The sequence below is a fragment of the Lipophrys pholis genome (assembly GCF_963383615.2).
Source record: "Lipophrys pholis genome assembly, chromosome: 23".
In the NCBI taxonomy this organism is placed as follows: domain Eukaryota; kingdom Metazoa; phylum Chordata; class Actinopteri; order Blenniiformes; family Blenniidae; genus Lipophrys; species Lipophrys pholis.
In genome coordinates, this window is record NC_137645.1 from 10128264 (window position 1) to 10150352 (window position 22089).

Below are 22089 nucleotides of genomic sequence, written 5' to 3' on the forward strand. Positions count from 1 at the left end.
ATTTATTCTTTCCAGTTCTGTTAGAAGCAACAAAGATCATCCTCAACCACCCACACACACACACACACACACACACACACACACACACACACACACACACACACACACGCGCGCACACACACACACACACATTAGCGCCTGCAAACGCAACGCGCTCAGCGAGACGATCAAAGGGATCGGCGGCCCCGCTCGTCTCTCAGGTGGAATTTCTTAAAATTCAAAGAGTTTTGAAGAAAAAATAAATACATGAAAAGGGGGACAAACAGCATGCAGGCAAAAAGACACTCGTTACATAATCATCTCATTTTCGCCTGGTGTTTTGCAGATTGGAGCGAGGAAACAGGGATTTCTTTGGAGTGGTAATCACAGGATGAAGGAGAAAGAAAAAGGTTGAATGACCGACCGCCTGATTTCTTTCCCCCCCTTATTTCATTGATTTGTTTTGGAGCTCTGTTTGCTATATTTATCTTCAAGGTGCGCGCTGACATTTACTCCAGCATACATACAATACAAACACACATTCATTACTCGCAGGGAACCTTTCATTATGAAGAAGCCTGGTTTAAAAGGTGGGCGCGCCGGTTGGACGTCACATTTACCGAGGCTGCACTCAAGATTACAGCAAAAACATTTGTATGGATTTTGTTCAACAAATCCAATAAACAGTGACTTGTCACTTTTAATAGACAATAACCGAAAAGATGACAAAGAAGATTTCTTTTGTATTATTTTTTCTTTCTTTTTTCGGCTTGGATTCACATTGGATTATATTCATGTCCATGTGGTAAAATGTCTCTTTTGTAGGTGCAGATTAGAGCGAAAACCGGCGCAATCAAATGATCTGAAGAGCGAAACGATACAAAGGTAGATGTTTGCATTTCCAGAAGAAAATGGAAGTTTGAATGCTGAAGGTTGAATTAAGCTGATCTCCTTTGATCTCGGCGTCTCCAGTGCTGAATCCATAAGACATCGGCGCCTGTTGCCATGGAGATTCTAAGATCAAAGATTTTGTCCTGCTTTGATCTCCATGAGGTGCCTCTCCATCCACTTTGAATGGGACATTGTTTCGTAGTTTTTTGTGATTTATTCAGAAACGGTTAAAGACATAAAAAGCACACAGTATAGCAGTCATCTCATGAACAAGCTGCACGTTTTGATATCCGAACGATGCAAAGCAATGATTGCAGGAGATATAGCGCGGCGGCAAAGAAGTCAGAATAATGATAATAAATATTTGCATCACTGAAGGCATTCGCACAATAACATGCAAATGAACAAAGTTTAAACTCAGAGCAAGACCAATAAACATGTCAAATCAAATAGTCTTCCTTTTCGCTTCAGTGTTTTCATTCTATATCAGCATCTGTTTTTAGAAATAAGCAAAGAGACAAAACCTTAGTCACTTTCGGCCCCGTTTCCGCGATAGCGTTTCAGAAAAGTTGCACGTTTATGTTGTTAAGCTAAGAAAACCTTCCTCCATACGTAAAAGATGGAATTCAGTCATTGTTTTGTGCAAGCAGGCTGTTTATTACAGGATGCATGACTGTCTGAATGTCGCAAATCGTCTGTTATAATGGGCATCGTCTGCTTCAACACGTCACCTTTTCCAAAATATCCAGATTCTGCTTTGAAAAATGCAAATCGATACATCGCGCCTCGTAAATTCAGTATTTTCCCTCCTGCTGCAGAGCCCACACTGTGGTGTTTTTTTTCTCAAGCATCTGGAAAATGCATGAGCTTACCTTCGCAAAAATAAATAAAAAAATAAAAAAAAAGTCACACTTCATTCAGAAGTGTAGGAATAAGTTGTTTACTCGCAAAAAGCAAACACGACTTTTTGCAGGAGCATCGAATTTTGTTTTTGGTTTCTTTTCCACACGAAAGTAAAAAACAAAAGCTTTTCTTTCTTTCTTTTTTTAATATGATTCGGATGCATTTTTCATGCAAGGTGTTTGCTGAGAGAGGAGCTTTCTTTCAAGCAGGGTTTTCATATCCAGGATTGCGCTGGAGTCGGATAAGTGCAAGCCATTAGAAACCATTAGCCGTATTTGTCTGCTTCGCTCCGCTTCAGAGGAGTTTTTCCACCGAACCGAAGTTTCCCCCGGAGCGGGAAGAAGCTCGAGGGGCCATCGGAGCTCATCAGTTTCAAAGAAACGCTGATAACACAGAATCCCGAGTTATTTGTTTCTCATCTTTGTTTTATTTTTATAACGAGGACAACAAAGAAAAAGAAAGCAAAAAAAATAAAATAAAAAAAACAAAAAAACACTGAAGGACTCATTTGTGCTAAACAGGTCCGACTTAACTTGAATTTTTTAATATCCCACCCAGACATGCAGGATTGTTACTGAGTGCTCAAATGTTTGTGTGTGTGTGTGCACATGCGTGTGTGTGTGTGTGTGTGTGTGTGTGTGTGTATGTGTGTGGCCAAACGTCTGGTAGTGACAAAAACACAACTGCACTCCGGCTGATGGAGTCGTTACTTTCATAAATCATGAGTACATTTCATAACATCAGGTTCGGTCTGAGACCCTGGGAATACTGGGCACAGTGTGTGTGTGTGTGTGTGTGTGTGTGTGTGTGTGTGTGTGTGTGTGTGTGTGTGTGTATTTGTGTGTGCGTTCCATCTCCAGATTGAATTCTTAATCTTCCCATTTGCTGTTTCATCTGTTGTAGTGGGAAATGATGCATCGGTCCCCTGGTGCCAGAAATAATAATATCCGAAATGTCTCCGCCGAGTGCCAATACCCGATAATTAACTCCCCCCACCAAAAAAAAAAAAAAGGAGCTGGTGTGAAATGTTTTACCAAACTGTTTAAACACACACACACAAGTAATGTGTCATCATGAAGCTGCTTCCAGTTTTGATGATAGAAATATGGCAACGGTGAAGTTCTCTCAAATAAAGAACAATATATATTCTAAAAACAACCCGACACGTCACCTCCAGGCATGTTTCTGCTCCACTGCTCCTCAGAGTAATATTGCCCTCTTCAATTTATTTTATTTTTTTGTTATTCTATTTTGAGGGAGAAATGACATGAGTGCTCGGCCCATAATTTGGCCCATGAATCACTGATGAATGGGCCCCACGTCCTCCACTCGCAGGTCGCCGACACACGGCGGTGCTTTTGGCACCGGAGCTGCGCTTTCATTTCGTCAAATGAAGACAGATTCCTGACACTCCCCTTTGAAAAACTCCAATCAACTCAGCCGCCCCCCACCGGCGTCGAATAATTGAAAATGTACAGTTCTGCTTGAGCCAGAGCATGTGCCACTTGCTCTCTGCCAGTGACTTTTTTTCTATCTACGATCTGCGCATCTGATGGCTTTTGATTTCTTCGTCCATTGACATCAGCCCGACAATGGCGGTCACGCTCACTCTCACAGACACATCAAGCCACATCGACACATCGAGCTGAATTTAAAAAAAAAATATTCCTAAATAAACATTTAATCTTATTTTCATTTTATTTACGCACACATAGCTAAAACCACAAGAAATGGGGGGATAAAAAGCTGTTAAATTAGCTTTAAAAAGCCTTGAAATTTCTAGAACTTTAACTGAAAAGAGCTTAAAAACATAAGACAGTTTTTATTCATATATGAAAACTCTGCAAGCCTCATTTTAAAGGTTGAATGAGTTTTGCGGCTCCAGTTGAATTAGCTTTGGTGGAAAGCGACAAAACATGTCTCTTTTGGTCATTAAGGTTGCAGGAGCTTCACCTGATTGCCTCTTAAAATGGCTGTTGGCTCTCTTTCCAATCTTAGAAATGTCAACATTATCCAAAATGCTGGCTTAGTGAGACGAAAACATAACCTTCTCAGCCAACTTCGCTGGTGAAGGTAAAAATGTTTGAGTGTATTCATTTATTTAGCCAACACAGTTTATTTATTGGCATATATGTATATATGTACGTCTTTTACCAGATTTTCACAAAAACTGCTCACAATGATCAGGGAGAGGCACCTCATGGAGATCAAAGCAAATCAAAGGAGGACAAAATCTTTGATCTTAGCATCTCCATGGCAATAGACTCTGATCTCCTCTGATCTGCTACGTTCTCAGCACTGGAGATGCCGTGGAGCCATGGAGGAGCCAATATCAAAGGAGTTCAGCTTCATTCAACCTTCAGCATTCACACTTGCATTTTCTTCTAGAAATGCAATACTCTAGTCTAACCTGTGCTGCCTCCGAGATGTACTAAGTTGACCGTTCTGAATTGGTTCAAATTCAGCTGCAATCACTAAGATGCAAAACTATTTCAAACAGTCGTCTCTCGATGCTTTACAAGCATAAAAAGGAAAGAAAAGCTCAGAGTTCCGAGATTGTAAACAATGATGTGTGAAACGGTTTTCTTCGTAACAAACATTAAACAAAAATAAAGTTTTGTAGCTTAAACTTTAGTCTCTCACGGCAGACTGTCTCTTTTTGATAAGTATAAAATAAAATGGAAAAGGAAAGCTTATTTTAACAGATGGCTTCCCAAATGGCAAACAACAAAGTGCAATAAGCATCGCAATTAACATTTACAAAAACATGTACTGCTGGGATTTATACAGTAAAGGTGCAATTATCATTGAAGAGGATTTTCTTTTGTCAACTTAAACATTGGTTGCCCGAGGTAAGCTCTGCTTTAAAAGTATAAAACAACCACAGAAAAAAAGAAATTAAAACTTTTTTCTTTTTGAACAATGAGCAAAAACCTGTCACGTGATCATGGATTCATCCGTTTAAGGATTTAGTTTTTTTGCACACGTATGCGTGCAATTGTTTTAAGATTCATTGAAAAAAAAAATCTAAATTCAAGAATCAAAACTAAACGAAATGTGGTGAACATCTTATATTATGTAAGACTTTTGGTTCAGGCGGCATTCACACTCACGTTGGAGACCTGACCAAACCGCCTGGAAATTATCATGCAATTACAACAGCTGCTGGTTTGGGGGCGCTGACCAGAGAGGAAGTAAAGAAGAAACACGGCTCATTGATTTGTCCGGACCAAAACCGGAAGTCCCACTGCATTTAGCCCGTAGTGGCTAGGCTAGTTAGCTTGTGGCTAATGGGTAGACACAAACAACCATGATCTATAGCAGGGGTGTCAAACTCAGATCCTCGTGGGCCGCAGCCCTGCACGTTTTCAATGTCTCCCTCCCCTGAATGTCCTGATGGTTCATCACCACATTCAGCACAAAGCCAGATAACGAGCTGCTCATTGCAATCAGCTGTGTTGAAGCTGGGAGACATGCAAAACGTGCAGGGCTGCGGCCCTCGAGGCCTGGAGTTCGACACATGTGATCTATAGTCTTCATACCAGATATCAATAAGAGTCTTCCTCTCGACTCCACGTCTGCCCGCGATATATTTTCCAAACTTTTACCTTCTGCGTATAGTTTTTCTGATTCACGCGGTTAGCTTTGTTTGTTTACTACCCAGAATGCATTGTGCATGCTCGAAAGATAGTTTGTAAAGGAACCGAGAGCTAGCTTTTCAAGGCCAGAGATCTTATGTTTGCTGTGGTTCAAAGTTCGTGGGCACGTTCATGTCGCCCATACGAAATTGTTTTTCCCTGAAGAGACTGGTCCGGATCAAACAGGGGAATATGAACGCGCCCTAAAAACACTATACATCCCCTCCTAAATTGGCTTTACTGGAATATCGTCTAACATTGGCGACAGGAGCCTTTAAAAAAAAAAAAAAAAAAAGAAATTAAATTTCTGGTGCCACTACAAATCCCACGCCCCACCCAATTCCAGCCTTCATTTTTTTCCATCACGCATAATCAGACCACACATTATTTTTAATCTTTTGACATTTAAGGTCCCATAAAAAAACATTTCCAGACATTTAAATGAAGGAAAAAAAACAGGCTTTGAATAATAATTAGTGAGGTTTCTTCAGTTTTACAGTTGGTAAACATGATTCTCACTCTGAACCTTGGCCGCTTCTCAAGCTGTTTGTGGTGCTACAAATTCGACGAAGAAAAGAGCGCCTTATAAAATTCAAGTAAAAAAAATAAATATATATATATATATATATATAAATAAAAAAGAAGACAAATTTGTTTTTCTAAGTTAGGTTCATGCTTGACCTCGGGGTAAAAATGATTTCCTGGCCTCTTATTTGGTTGAAGATACAAGCTTTTTCAATCTTGATATCCAAAAAACAAGACCAACTTTGCTGTTACATAATGGAGAGACCTCGCCTGGAGACACGACGGAACCAGGAACTCTCTCAAAGCTTTGGAACATTTTGTTCTATTTTCATGAACGTGACTCAACGAATCCCTGCAGACGAGCTCAGAATAGAGAAAGACAACCATCTATTCTTCCCTTGATATGTCTTAATATGATTGAATGTACTGGGAAAAATCCCAAAAAGAATCTGAACTACGTCAAAGTGGGAGCGATCCAGTTGGAAAAGTTGAAGGGTTCAAGAGCTCCAAGAAGGTCAGAAGTCAATCTAAACTCTGTAATCGTAACTTCTTATTTGGTAACTATCGCAGTTCCCACCTGAATGTTTTTGAATTTTATTTTTAAATTGTAAAACATTCGTACATAAAAAGGTCAAAACATCTAGCAAGAAACAATTTCCTGCAAATTTTAATGTGAAAAATCAAATATTTGTAAAAAAATAAATAAAAGTCTTATACTGACATTAAGAGATGCTTTACTAAAACCAAGAAGCCAAATGTGGCGTTTAACCAGAAAGCAAGAAAGCCTTTCTCCAGTCTGGATGGGGGGCGTGGCTTAAATCGGTATACGACGTCCTGCTCTCTATCTCACGTTCCACGTTAAAGCGCACGTCTATTCGCACCGGCGATACTCTGCTCATCAAACGTATTCAAATGGATTTTTTTTTCTGCATTTTCTGTTGCCCTAGTCTCCGAGTAAAGTCCCGTCCTCATGTAACTGACGAGGTGACCTTAAAAATACGGTGGGAGAGATTTCCAGCCGACGACACCAGAGGCACACTTCCACTTGTCAAGCTCCTCGCCGCCGTGTCGCACAATGACTTTCGCTTGAAGTTGCGAGAGAGAGAAAAAAGAAAGAGAAAAAAAAAAAAGCCAGATCGACTGACGGGCGAACAAGTTTTAAAAGCGTTTTTTGATCTTGGGTTGCGTGTGTGGATGTCGGCGAGCCGGGCAGAATTAAACGCCGGCATGCGGTTTGATGTGACATTCCCTCTCATCCGAGGAGGAACACGAGTGTCGGCCTCGTCGTCACGCGGGCGTCTCCAGCCGGCGCCGCCCTGGTTTCCAAAAAAAAAATTAAAAATGTGCCGACTCACCGAGAGCGGAGTCGCAGTGGAAGATTTCTGTGATTTGATGAAAATGGAGACACATTCATTTCCAGCCGGAACTGAAGCTGATGTTTCACCCAAAAAAACAAAAAAAATCGCATTCAGGTCCGACCGTGAGTCACGTTTTTCCTCTCCGGGACTTAAATTTGAAGCGAGTTATTCTGGCGCATGTTTTATCGATTAATCCAAAATTGGGCCTCGGGGCGATTAATGGTCCCGGTGTTTGTGGCTCTTGCGCTCCGGGCCCCCCCCCGTGTTTATTTCCACCTTATCTCCGCTAAACGAGGCGCTGCCGGCCGTAGATAAACGGAGCGAGCGCGTGCGGCGGCGGCGTGGCGCGGCGGCGAGGGGGGGCAGGACGACCTCCCGCCGCTTCTCTTAATGCCATTGTCTCGTCGGCGGCCTGAGACGCAGCTGCCAAATAGGGACATCTGTATACGGCGCCGAGCATGACATCAGCCAGCAATGGCTCCACGTAGCCCGGGGAGACGCAGAAACGGTTGTTTTTCCCCGTTGGACTCACACAGGCTCTTTTTTAAAAAAGATTTTTTTTATTTAAATGCCCCTCGGCTTTTCTTCCCATGTTTATGTCCCCGTCCCTTTTTCCTCCGCTCTTCTCTCTCTCTCTATTTTTTTCTCCTTCCAGCTACAGTTTCGATCATAAAACTCCACTTTGTCGCCGGGATTTACCGATTCCTACACAGATCGTTTTTTTTTTTAAGGGGGAGGGGTTGGGGATTCGCAGCACCTGCTCTTAAAGGTTACGTTCCCTACCAAGGAGGCGGTTTTTGCCCTCGCCGCTTTTGATTTGTGCTCCCGGAGAGGAGCTGTTGTCACTGATTGAATCGGCTCCTGGGTGCAGACAACTTCTGTGGAACGCCGTTAAAAAAAGAAAAAGAAAGAAAACTGTTGACAGATTGGAACTGCCGCTCAGGAGTCGTAGCCGAACAGCAGAAAGCGCGAGGACATTTCGGTGGATTGATTCTTGTTCGGAACCCGAGAAACACAACGATACTCCGACAACACCAGATTCCCTTGTGCTCATCCCACAGATGCATGCTCCTTTACAGATGTAGCAACACTCAAATGGGAACTTAAAACAGCCATATTATCCAGCTTTTCAACTCTTTCACATGGGTCTCATTGGTCCAAAAACATTGTACTCAAAGTATCAAAATCCAGCTTTTCCTTGATTTTCCTCCATTTGAATATTGGATCATAGGAGCTGCACTTCTGAGGCGTCATTCCAGGTATGGACACGATTATTGGAAAACCATTAGAAAGTCAATTTTGTGTAATATGACCCCTTTAAGGACCAACCCCCCAAAAAAAATCTGTCTTGAGTCGGGGTGGTCCAGAAGTTTAAAGGGCCAAGACCGGGAGAAGACCTTGAGGTCAGAATGAAAACGTTGGATAAGATCATATTCTGTCTGTCTGGGCTCCTCAAAGAGACGTCTGGGCTTTACATTCCTATGTGGACGAAGTGGGAAAGATGATTGATGGATGGACAAACAGGTTTAGTTAAACTTACTTTTCGTTTCGCCAAATTTCAATTTTATTGAACTCCACAGTTGTCATTCAAATTTTATTTTTTTTATTTTTTTTTCCACTTATTCAGGATCTCAAAGAGATTTGCAGTCGCAGTAAAGTCAGCCATTGTGGTAAACTCATAATGAGAAACACTCAAAGTCTGGACAAACTGCAGCAACGGCAGTCAATTGCCCAAACTCAAACCGGGGAGATTCTTGTGGCTCACCGCTTGAACAACACTTAAACCCCAAATATCTCTGGAGCCATTTATTTTCCAGCCTCGTATCCTAACAAAGCCCGGCTTCTTTTTCGCATCTATTCATCACCACCGAGCGTGTTATAAAGTCACCAAATCTCTCTTCTTTCCCCCCGAAATCCCAAAGCGGCGCCCGGCGTACATCTGATCCCTTTTGTACGGGCGGTATGAGAGGAACAGACAACAATATGGAGAAAGTAGTCGGAGTGGGGGATCCGTTACATCGCAGGGGGGCAATAGGAGGTCGTCAAAGACCCGCCGAGGCCTGAGAATGAGAAATATTAAGAACCGGCCCTCCTGGAGAATGCAAGGGAGGAATTTTGAAAGAGGTCACGCTCGGTCACCGGCTTATCAGCTATCTGTCACGCAACTGGATAGACAGGACGGCATATGTGTCACTCAACAGGCACGCCTTTATGTACTGTTGTGCTTCTGTCTCCGCACATTACACAGCACTCCCCCCCCCCCCCCCCCTCCATGTCATCTTCCTCTGTAACACTACCTCCGCCTCATTCTTCCTTTATGTACGCGATGTCGCAGACAGCACATGAACTTGACTTGGATTCGAGTGTCATGCAGCTCCTCGGCTTTGATCAGACGCGGCTATTGTCTACCCGCCGAGACACGGGCTGGAATTGCCTCCTGATACACCCTCCCCCCCCCCACTCTCCTCCACTCTGGTAAAGTGAGATGTGAGCCCCCTCTGTGCTCTGGCAAACACTGGGGGCTTTTGTGTGTGTGTATGTGTGTTAAAAAAAAAAAAAAAGAGAAGAGAGTGCAGTGAGCGAGAGCGCATTAGCATGGTTTGCTAGCCTGCACACTAATGCAGAGCGAGGCCCGATAATAGGCGAGGTTCATTCAGAGTCGTTCTCCCACAGATTTCAGCAGCCACTTTCTATATGATGGGGATGCGGGGTGGGGGTGGGGGGTGGGGGGGGGGGGGGGGGGGGGGGGTGGTGGTAGGGGTTGAACCTCTGCAGATCTCCGAGCCTGATTACCCCCCCCCCCGCCCCCTTGGCTCGCATAAGAACGGCCATATCTAATTTCCCACAAGTATCACCGTTCACGCCGTCATCGGGACACCGACGCCAACTCATAGCGGCCAATTAAATTAATGAATGAATCGTTTTGATCCATGGCCAGCGCGATCCCCACCGTTTCGGCTCTTGTCAACAAAAGCCTAATTATTTTTTCCTCACTGCCACGTCAGGGAGGAGAAAAGCAGCCGTGGAAACATTGACAATTCCTCTCTCATTATGTTAAGTTTGTTTGTTTCTTTCCAGGAGTTGAAATGTGGCATTTTCCTTTCTTTTTCCATTTTTTTTATTATTTACGGTAAAAAAAAAAAAAATAAATAAATAAATATTGCTTGCATCTGATTAGAAGAGCGAGGGAGGAAAATGAAGGGAGGACTTTGAGAGAGGGGGAGGTTTGAGTGATTCAAATGAGTGCTTGGATATGCCTGGGGTTTAAGAGCTTTAAGAAACACAGCCAAAATGAAACAGGCAGCAGAGCACGGAGGGAAGGCTCCCATCCAAAACACGATTATTTCCCAGCAGTCATAGTCAGAGAGGCACATATCCAGATAAATAACTTAATAAGTAAATATTAAGAAATATATAATATAATATAATATACATTTAGCATTTTTAAGACGTATGTGTAACATCGCTGTTGATACCTGCAGCAAACAAGTAATTTCAGCTCTAATGGATTGAAAGTAAACAGGAAGTGGGAAGTTATGATGACGTCGTCAGCAAAGCTTCAGTCGCTTTACGGCATAACGGCGTCAAAAAGCATGTAAACGGCGGCACGAAAACGTACGTCGCGTGAGCCGAGATGTCGTCGCCGGCCACGTCTGACGAGCGCGAAGCCTTCGTGAGCACGGAAGGCCGGGTTGTGAGATAACGAGTGTAAATAAAAGATGAAGAGAAAACAGCTCCATGTGTCCCGAGCATATGTCCGCCGAACTCGCCACAACAAGCTCGGGGAGCAGACGGCGGATAGATAGCATTCTTGTGTAATTGCCTCTGAACTGCTACGGGGCCAGGAGGGCTCTCCCAGGAAGCCAGTGGAACTGTCCCGGACATCTGCACTCATCCTGAACTTGACCCGGCATGCTTCCTAATCTGCTTAACCCCGGTCAGATCGCAGCTCCTCACGGTGATGGATGATGCTGGTGGGGAGAAGGGAGGGAGTCGGGGGGGGGGGCTGACTAGAAGGGAGGGTGGGGGTTGAACGCAGACAAACAGACAATGCTCAGGTCTGAGCTTGAACGCGCCACAGCAAAGTGGAAAAACAAGGATTAGAGCTGAATGGGAAGTTTCGACAGAGCGATAGTGACACAGAGCAGGGACGGTAACTTATCAAACCAGGGAACAAACTGCTTTCTGGTAGAATATATATTTATATTGGGCAAAACTGATAACTTCTTGGCTCGCCCCCTCCCACACACACACGGCTGTCCTAGTTTTTCATGTGCTGATACACACTGTCAGAATGTGACCAAACATGGCGGTATCGTTCATCCTGGGTGGCCTCATGAAGGCCATTGTTATGGTCTTTCTAAAAATGGAAAAAAATCGGCAGACAATGTCGGAAATTTCCGTGTGACTGCCGCTACCTCCTCACAATAGGGGAGCAGCAGATAATGACGCACAATCAATACTATTTGTAATTTTGCACGTCAACAAAGCAACAGACTCCAGATTGTGAGGTAGCACTCCATTCAACAGAGGTTGATGTTTAGGGATCAAACGCCCACATTTATGAGAATTATGTTGCGGAAATACTCAACACATGGTGCCTTCAGAAGCAACTGGGAAGTGAGAAAGTTGCCACAAACCCCCCCCCCCCCCCAGAACTATTCATCATTGATATACTTTGTAATAGTGTTGTAGTACTAGAGAGCGGTCTTGGTCTAGAGACTGGTTTCAGCCTCTTAATGTCCTAACTTGGTCTCACGTCTTCTCAGGGTTGATCTTGTCATAAGATGCTCTGGTCTTGGTCTACACTCTGTCTCTGTCCTTTAAAGTCTTGGTCTTGATTCGATATCAGCCCCTTAAACTCTTGGTCTTGTCTTGGTCTTGGACCTTTAAAGTATTGGTCTTGACTTGGTCTTGATTCAGTCTCATCCTCTTAAAGCCTTGGTTTTGTATTGGGATTCTCGAGTCTTAGTCTTGTCTTGATATTGATTGCGTCCCGGCCCCTAAAGTCTTGGGATTCTCTAGTCTTGGACTTGCCTTGGTCTTGACTCAGTCTCTGCCCCTTAAAGTCTTGGTCTTGGGATGCTCTGGTCTTGGTCTTGACTCAGTCTCAGCCCCTTAATATATTGGTCTTGTCTTCGTCTTGATTCAGTCTCATACCCTTAAAGCCTCTGTTTTGTCTTGGGATTATCTAGTCTTAGTCTGGACTGGGTCTCAGGTTAGATGGTCTTCACAACAACTCATAGGTTTACGATAATAGAAGAGACACAGCTGGACATTCGTGTTTGGAGGCTTTAAGAAGAGAGACGACACAAGGAAAACACAGTTAACAAACCAGGAGAAACACAGAATCAAACACCAGCGTTGAAGATGCGTCGCTGCATTACGACTGACACAAATTCAAGATTTCAGCTCCGCATGTCCACAATTGTTAAGGCTTTCCTCGTCTCCTCGACTGATGACAGCTCTCGTCTGCGGGGGAGGCCGTTTGATTGATGCGACGCATTTCATCACCAGGAAAACAAACACATGTACGAGCTGATAAAAGCCGGAGAGAATGGAGCCGGAGTCAGATTAATTGGCGACAGTGACAGCAAGTTATTAGAATAAATGGATTAAAATGAAAATATTTAGTCAAATTCATTACAGCCGATTATGTTTCATTGAGCGGTTAGCTGCTATTGTTTAATTCAATCGAACAAGGACGCCATTTCATTCCTGTCAGTTAACGCCATTAGTTCTTAATATCTGATAATGTTCAGGATGACCTCTGGGCCCACGTGTTGGGATAAAATAAATCAAACCCCGGCGATGATTAAGCTCAACATCATAATTTGCCCCACTAATCCTTCGTGGACAGTCACTGGAGCCCTGGCAATCACACAATTCGCGGGTAGATAAACATCTCCATATGGTCGCAAACATAAAAGCCCAAACGGATTAGCGCAGGTTAATAGAGATGCAAAGCAGACACGTGTAAGGATAATACACCTCCCGCCGCCGCGCAGCACAGCGGGCCCGTAATCCACCGCAAAGTGCCGGCAGCTTGCCTGTAATAAGACTAATCATCAATAACCTCACAGAAGATGCGCCGAAGACTTCATGTGAGGAGGATTTCTCAGGCGCGCCCCAACAAAAAGCACACGAGCTCGAGCTGCGATTTCTGCCAAAGGAAACAAGATCCGCGTCTCTCCGACCCTGTTGTTTTTGCCGGCGGATGTCGGCCGCGCGTTCAGCCTGCCAACCTTTGAGCTTGCGCTGTTTGCCAAGCCAAAAACTCCATTTGCTTTGTCAACCAGGTGCCACAGATTTTATTAGCTAAAGTGATACCGCGCATAAACCGATGGGAAAAAAAAGAAAAACATTCAGATGTGCGCTTTTTCAAAAACGGTCTCTCGCTCATCCCACATAAATTTTAAGCTGTACTCCCCAAATGGGAAGGTGAAAAGCACTCAACATTTTCTGGCCGACTTGATGAAGACGGGACTTTTACGACTTTTACGTCCTGCAGCCTCATCAAACTGAATTGTGTTCTCACGCCACTTCTTGCTCATCGCGCCTTCGTTAATCTTGGGAGCTTGACGGGTGGCGCAAGAACAATTTTCCCAATGGTCGGTGTGAGCAGCGCTGAGTGAAGCTGAATCTTATAAGGCCTCGGTCACACTGCAGGGAAATGCCACCTAATTCAGATTTTTTTTTTTTTACCATATCTGACCTGTTTTGCGGCCATGTCAAAGCTCCACATCAGATTTCACTGATAAAAGCCAGAATATGTGAAATATTTCACTGTAAAGCAAGTTCATCCTCAAAGTTCTTGGAATTTATCAGACATACTACAAATGTCAATCATTTTTGCCAGATTTTCATAGCGATTTACTGAATAACTTCTGAGACAAGAAAATATGAGTTTGTCGTCAGCGTAAAGCTGTAATTAAGCTATCGATTATAGTTGTTATCATACAAAGTAAATATGTATAATTAGATTTTACAGTCCCAGCAGTGCTGATTGCAGTAAAACTACACAGACATCGCCACAGCATATATACACAAACTGATAGATGGGATGGGAGGATGGAGCCTGGTTTATCAGCAAGGGTTTGTAAATATATATCCTGCCGTAAGCGAAATATAATAAAACTACCTGGTTTTAAAAGTAATCACTCCAAGGGCTCCCGTGTGGCATCACTTGTAGTATAAATTCTGCACGAAAATACAAATTTGTTGGGAAATTAGAAGCGATCCGAGCCCCACGGAAAAAAAACACTGGAATAGATCGGTTTCTTCAGCTGTTTGCTTTAACTTCTCACCGGCCCAGGAGAAAATGTCAGGAGACTCCGTCCTGAGTAAACTTTCCAGGACTTTCCGTGCAGTAGCAAATACGTGCCGGTGATTCACTGTGGATTAGAGTACAGGATTGGCCCGAGCGGCACTTCTGAAAAAGGCGACTACACCTTCTGCAAAGTAGCTCTTCGCTGCACTCGGGCTGATGGTACGCATGTTATTTTGACAGGAACACCTCGCCGGCTCGTCCTATTAACTACGCCGGCGGTGAAATTCCTATGGATTTGCTGCCATGTCATTTCTTTTTTGCTCCAATTATCGTCCGTTCGGCGGGGGGGTGGGGGAAGGAAGCGGGTTGATTCGAACCATTATGCCAATGTCTCGCTGACAATTCTGATCCGGCGGTTCTGCTCCAACAGTCCAGACTACAGAGAGATATAATGGATACCCACCGGTCTGAACACGCTGCGTCTCACAGGAAGCTTTTACACCCCTGGATCGCCGCATCGTTGGTGCCGTCCGTCCCTCGCCCCGGCGCAGTATTTATTTATCCGATTTCACTGACGAGGGAACAAAAGGTGCGCGGAGCTGAGTTATTAACAAGTACACTTCATGTGTTTACTCCTCGTCGTTACGTGCGGGCGTATATCAGAGCCAACACCGGGCGGTCTAATTGCCGAAATAAATGTGCCTTCGCCGTGTAAATCAACCCCCTTGATAAACTGCAGACTTCGCTGTGTGAACGAGCTCAGCAGGGCCGAACACAGTCAACACCAGCGGCTTATAGATTCAGTTTATTGGGAGGAAACAGAAAAATGCGTGACTCCTCAAAAACTCTCTTTTAAAACATTATAGTGTCAAACGGAGGAAAAATAAGATTTCTTTTGAAAAGAGAAAGCCAGAGTGTGTCTGATTTGAGCAGGAAGTCAGAGACTGCTAATGCTCAGTCACCCTGAGTCATAAGACACGACCTCGGGGTAACAAACAAGCCTCCCTCCTCTGACAATTCCAGAGTCGGCGTCAGCACACATGAAGTGGGATCCGGCTGGAAACACACAGCCGCGTATCCCTACATTCACCTTCGCTAGCATCTTTCCTGTTGGCGCCGCTGCACCGTGGATCTCAGCTGGCATTGCATTGGTACTAAAGCAATAATAAGAAAAGAAAAAAAAAAAAAACGGACTTTAAAATGCAATCACAGAGTTCACATTCCTACCTTTTATTAAGAAAATAAAAAAAATAACAGCAATGCCTTTGTGTGCAGTGGAGCTGCTATTTGCACGCTCCCTATAGGTACAAGTGTAATAACTGAGTTTGATCTTCTGCCGTTTCTATTGCGTGCGTGCAGCGGCGCCAACAGAAAGGTGACGTTATTGGTATTATACAGTGCTTCTTCTCCGTTTGGGTGAATGTGTTCCCCTCCCTCAGGTTGTATTGGAAGTACTTTTGGCAATCTTCACATTTTTAGTTTTTTTGGCAACATTGACCGGTCATTTGACAACTGTCGTATCCTGGTCGGGGGTGGGGGGGGCGTGGGTGGGGACAAACAGGAAGATTACTATTCAAGCCAGAACTCACCCAAACGGAGCCAATTCATCACTCCGATCCTTTGAGGATGCTGATTGGGAAGATGAATTCCCCGTGCAATCACTTCCTCTTATTTCAGCGAAGACCAGAAATCTAGCGAGAGCAACGCATCGCTTACTGGTTTTCAAATTGGAACGGTCACAAACACATCTTTACCTTCGCCATACTGGTGAACATCTGCCCCCGTCCCAGAGGGGCGGCAGCAAGCAGAACCACAGACGGGTAAGAGATATGCACCAATTAGGATGAAAGCATATCGATATGATGTATGGCGAGCATTATGGAGGATGATGCACAATGGCTGATCTAATATTACACATCTGCAGGGCACTTGAGCTCAGTCCGGTTGGTACCCAACTTGAAAACTGCCCCTTCTTTTTGTTACTTGTGGCGACTGTATACCGATTGATTCCCTCGGTTCTCCTTTCAAGTCCTCCTAGTTATTAAAGAAAAAAAAAAAAAGAAGAAAAGAATAGAAGCTTATGTGGGTAAGAAGTTGATATATGGCCTAATGTGCTGCACTCGCGACTCGCTGCGCGTCCTGTGGCTATGTTGATATCGATTTCCACATGGCCGCTCGCGCGTCACAAACACCGCTTCTATAGAACGCACAACCCCGTGAGGTAAACCCTCCATTTCTTTGCTTGCATTCATGCCAACATATTCTCCGCGTCCCCGTGGGGCTTCTTCGACACAATCGGGGTCACGTATATGTCTTCTCCGGGAACACCTGCTCTGGCGGTCCCCGGCCTGGCCAGGTGTAAAGCAGGTGACCTCCGACCTCCTGGGGTCACAGCCTGACCCCCGGGAGTGATGATACCCGTAAGGAATGAGGAAGAAATACGATGGAAATAGAGAGAATTTAGCTAAGCTGCTCCGCCTGAAGCCCTACAAGCATAAATATATCTCTCTCAGCCAGGAAGGATTCATTCACTCCTTTGCTGACTGGCAAATCTTCGGTTTCCACACATGGGGGACCTGAAGTGAAAAATCCCTGTCTGTTACATAAGCAGATCTTAGAAGAGAATTTTTTTTTTCATAATACTGCAAAGAGCTTCAAAAGTATACGTTTGGCCTGCTGATCAGAGCTGGGGCATTGATCTATAAGATCAAATCAAACCCCAGTTCAGATATATATATTTTTTTTTTCTCCTCCCTTGTTATCTACAAGAAAACACACTCCCACGCTTATGTTCTTACAATCGCGGGATTGATCGACGTAAAAATGTTAAAAAAAAGAAAACCCAAGACAGAAGGAACATGCTGCAACGAGTCTGCATGCGGAGAAGCGTCAGCATGTGGCGTTGAGATCCCCGCGCTGATCAAAAATGCGTCTTGATTCGGCCTCAAAGAGGAGCCGGCCAGATTCTCATAAACACACGGCGCAATAATGACCGAATCTAAACTCTCACCAAGAAATTATCGTCTGATGGTTGTTTGATTGGGAGAAACAACATAAATAAAAAAAAATTTAAAAAGCAACAGGAAATGTTTTTATTTTTTTATTTGTACGTTTGGCTCAGTGAAACTGCTAAAACTCTAAAAGAGAAGAGCTGCGAGCGCCCAGTCATGTGCGCCTCAAGGCTCCGCAATGCTAATTCAGGGGCACGTCAAAACAATTCAGAGTCTTTTTAACATTCTTTTTTTTTTCTTCTTTTACCAGAGGTGAAAGTAGTCCGATGACTCATGGCTGATGAAAAGTGAAATTCTTTGATTATCAGATACAGACACACCAAAAATACCAAAAAACTTGACTGCATAACAAAAGCTTAAAGGATAACACGGGTACAGAATGTAGCCGGGGCCCGTCATGATTTATCACAAACATTTCCTGACGTTAAAAAAAAACACAACGGCACTTGATAGCGGTCCGGCGGCCGGGGGGGGGGGGGGGGGGGTGGGGTATTAGCTCGGGGACTGCGTTTCGTCTCCGTGGTTTGATACCTGGAATGCGAGCGCTGCACAAATTGTCTCATGATCCATCGTATCGGATCTGCCACCTCGGGGCTTTCCCCGCGCCTCGCTCCTGTTTGACGATTACATAAATTGCGGCCTTCACACGCAGGTAGCTGGCGTACTGCGACTTGTGCCGGCATGACTTCTCGGGTTAAACTGGATGTTTTGGAACCCTAACGAGGTAGAAAATGGTTCACTGCACTCGCTTGGCGCCATTGTCCGACTTTAATTAATTTTTCGGAGGCCGATTGTCAACCAATTTGTTGGAAACAATTTTTTTGTTTAAGCAACGATCTTGAATGGCAGCCATAGACAATGGCCTCCAGCGCATGGCATTCTTGCAAAAAAATATATATACAAGAGGAACAGGTTGTTTCCATTCCTGTGATAAATAAAAAGATTCCTCTCATTCCTTATGTGATTTGACTCCATTTACAGTTATCAAACGCTATCTAATAAAAACATGATTGTAGATTGCTTCGATATTTGTTGCTTCGTTTATCAAATTAATGCTTGGATACAATATCTGTGTCGGTATGAATCCAAGAAAATACCGTTTCAAAGAGCTCATAAGCTGAAATCAATCACTTCACAAAATGAATACAAAACAAAAACTAAAAGGATCTTCATATACAATTTCCCACAATAGGAAAATCAATATTGCACAGATATAAATAACTAATTCTTCAGGCTCAGTTCCATTACCGAGTGCAGATCACTGGCCGTGTTGTGAAACTTTCCCTTTTTCTTTAATCTAAATAATTTGTTTTTAATTTTGTCATATAAAACTTCCTGTTTTCACCCTTTTATTATTGTCTGACAGAGCAGGGAATATTCCCAATTCATATTCCTCAAACAGGTAAAAATGTCCAATTAAATCTAATTTCTATGCAGACAAAATCTGGATCTTTTTATGATGTTTTTAATTTTTTTTTAATTTAATCTGAATGAATGATCTGTTTTAAACAGGTGGAAAATATAGCAGGCAATGCATATTTTAATACTAGAACTTGTGTACTTTGCTAAATAATCACATTGTGTTCATGAACTTCCTGTTTTCATTCTTTTTAATGTCAAACTTAAATGAGCTGAAATGGTATACAATTTGAATTCCATGTGCATAACACCTTAGTCTGTTTAGTGTTATATTTGGCTTCAAACAGCAGAAATTAAACCCCAAAAAGAGACATTTCTTATGTAATAAGCTCAGAACATGCCCTTTAGAAAAAGTATCAAATGAAAATGTTGGATTTGTGTAAAACCAATGTTTGAATCTTTTATGTTATATAAGATCTTTTCTGATTCAATTTGTACGCCGATAAAAAAAGAATGCAGTTCTGTCTCGACTGAAACACCTCAAATACTAAATCTAGTAAGATACTTTAGTTTTAGCCACCACCTGTAGTTATTATAAAATGCGGCAAAGTTTATCAAAATATGTGTTCAAGAATTTTATTACAAAATCCAGCCGATTATTGCAAAATGTGGCATTATTACATAATGCGTTGAAAATGCATTATAGTATTACATATTGCACCATTATTACATAATGAATCACGACACCTTATATTCCACCGGTTCTCTTTGGCCGTTGACACCATGCAAGTAATTGAATTTTATTCTATACGGTTTTTACTCTTTTAATGTCTTTTTTATTACCCATGTTTTTATCCCATTTAATTAGTCTTAACTGCATTTGTTTTATTGAACTGTGCACTTATATCTAGGGATGTCCCGATCACACTTTTTGGCCCCCGATACCGATACGATTTTTCAGAATTGAGTATCGGCCGATACCGATACTTTCCCGATCCAATACTTACGCTGCTATTGCAAAGATACGCAATAGTCTATTTTTGGAGCGACTAAGATGTCTGAAGCTAAAAGCACTATTGGCAGAAGCTTTGTTTAGCTAGAAATTATTGTAAAACCCACTTATTGAATCAAAATTCTTCTCAGGTTGACTTAATTTGTTTAAACTTTATTCAGTCATAACAAAAAAAAAAACAATTACACTCTGCGGTCTTGAATCTCTTATTTATGTTAACCTAAACAACTTCACCTGGATTTTGTGGCAAATAAATCACTATGAACACGGCTCAACACGAGGCTTCAGGGCATGTAGTACACATGCCACGCCTTTAGGGGCGCTGTGACTCACCAAACAACAGACCACATAGAAATTTAGAAGTAGACTCCTGCACAAAAAAACCTCACAAACCACTATATACAACTCTAGTTTCATAGGTCTATGGCCCCGCTCCAAGTGCTTCTCGCTTCTGCAGCTCGACCGGAGCTTGTAGTCCGTGAATGTTGTGGTTATTAGGTGACGTTTTTTTTTTTAGGGGGGGGGGGTTTAGATCGGCGGGGTGATCGGCTGGATTTGCCGATTCCCAATCAGTCACAAATCACCAATATCGGCCACGATCCGATATCTACCTATCGGATCGGGACATCCCTACTTATATCGTATTTAGTCTTTGAACAGCACTTGTGGTGTTGCAGTGACAAACAAACCTTTATTTCATTTTGAAACGGTCTTTTCTTAACATAGCATGTCGAACAATCCAGAATCAAAGCCTCACACGCAGCACCGTTCTCCACGTGGTCTTTTTGCTGAGCGTTAATTAGGCGGTCCGACCGCGGAGGACAGCAACTTTTTCCGCCACTGTCGGTGTCCATAATCAAGTGAACCGACCGAAGAAAAAAAAAAAAGAAAAACTACTGTTGTTTTTATTTCTCTGAAGTTCATTTTAATGTAGGAGGCATCTCCGCTGTGGAGCCCGCCAACAGGTTTTTGTTCTTTTTTTAACATTTGAATTTCCATACTTAAAACGCCGCCTGTAAAACCATTAACATTTCACACTGTAGCTTTGCATAACAGTCGAACCTGAAACGACCTCAATCAGACCACCGTGTGACTACCTGCCGTGCGGAAGGTGAAAAAAAAGACAATAAACCACCTCATTTTTTATTTTTTTTTCCAAGAGTTGGCGGAAGCTTTCACACACGTTTTGATTCTTATAACCACATTCAAACAATCAGTCATCCATCAAGCGGGTGGATTTTTCTTCGGCATTGCGACGACGCGCCAATGCTGAAAGCAGCAATTACACCTTGTCGTTATTGTTTTTTTTTTTTTTTTTTTTTCTTCCCCATCCTATCAAACCTTTCAGCAGATGTAATTACTCATTTGGGAATATATTAAAGCGATCTGACAAGCCCTCAAGGCTTTCTCACCACGTAAAGTGTTCGCAGGGATCCATTCATTCTCGCTGCACTTTAAAAGTCACGGGTTGTAAAAATTTACCGATTGCCTTGAATTTCGCATTTCGTGATAGTTTTCCCCGCTGAAGGTGGCTGCCTAGTGGGTAAAAATGCAAAAGGCGGAACGGTTATATTTCAAGAACTTGCATGTTTCTCTCTTGAGGATGTCTATATATATATATATATATATATATATATATATGTTGTTTTTTTTAAATCCTGAGTGAAAACAGAGCAACAGAAACTGAAAAAAAACCCAAGATATTTTCTCTACTTTCGGACTATAAATCGCTTTGTGCGATCACTGCTGAATTAGTGAGTCATTTTTGTGGAATCAAAAAGGAACTCAACAAGCGGGACTCTGAAGGGTTTACTGTGCATGAGTGGAAGAAATGTTTAGAAGTGAATTACACAGTTGCGAAACGCATCCAGGAGTCCGAGCTGATCTCCGGTCGAACATTTCATTGCAACGGCTTCTTGAAGAAGTGACAGCTTCTCGGAACGTGTACTCCTTTTTTTTTTTTTTTAAAGTGAGCAGATTAGATTAGGGGAGTTTTAAAGTCTCCCGTGTGTCAGCCAGCGGAATGTGGTTGGAAATGAACTCTGGGATTTCTCCGTTCAAAGGGGGTTGGGTGGGGGGGGAGAAAATGGCCTTTTGGTCTTTCAGGCATCGCTGGGCTTGTGTTACAGTGCCTCTCTTCGGG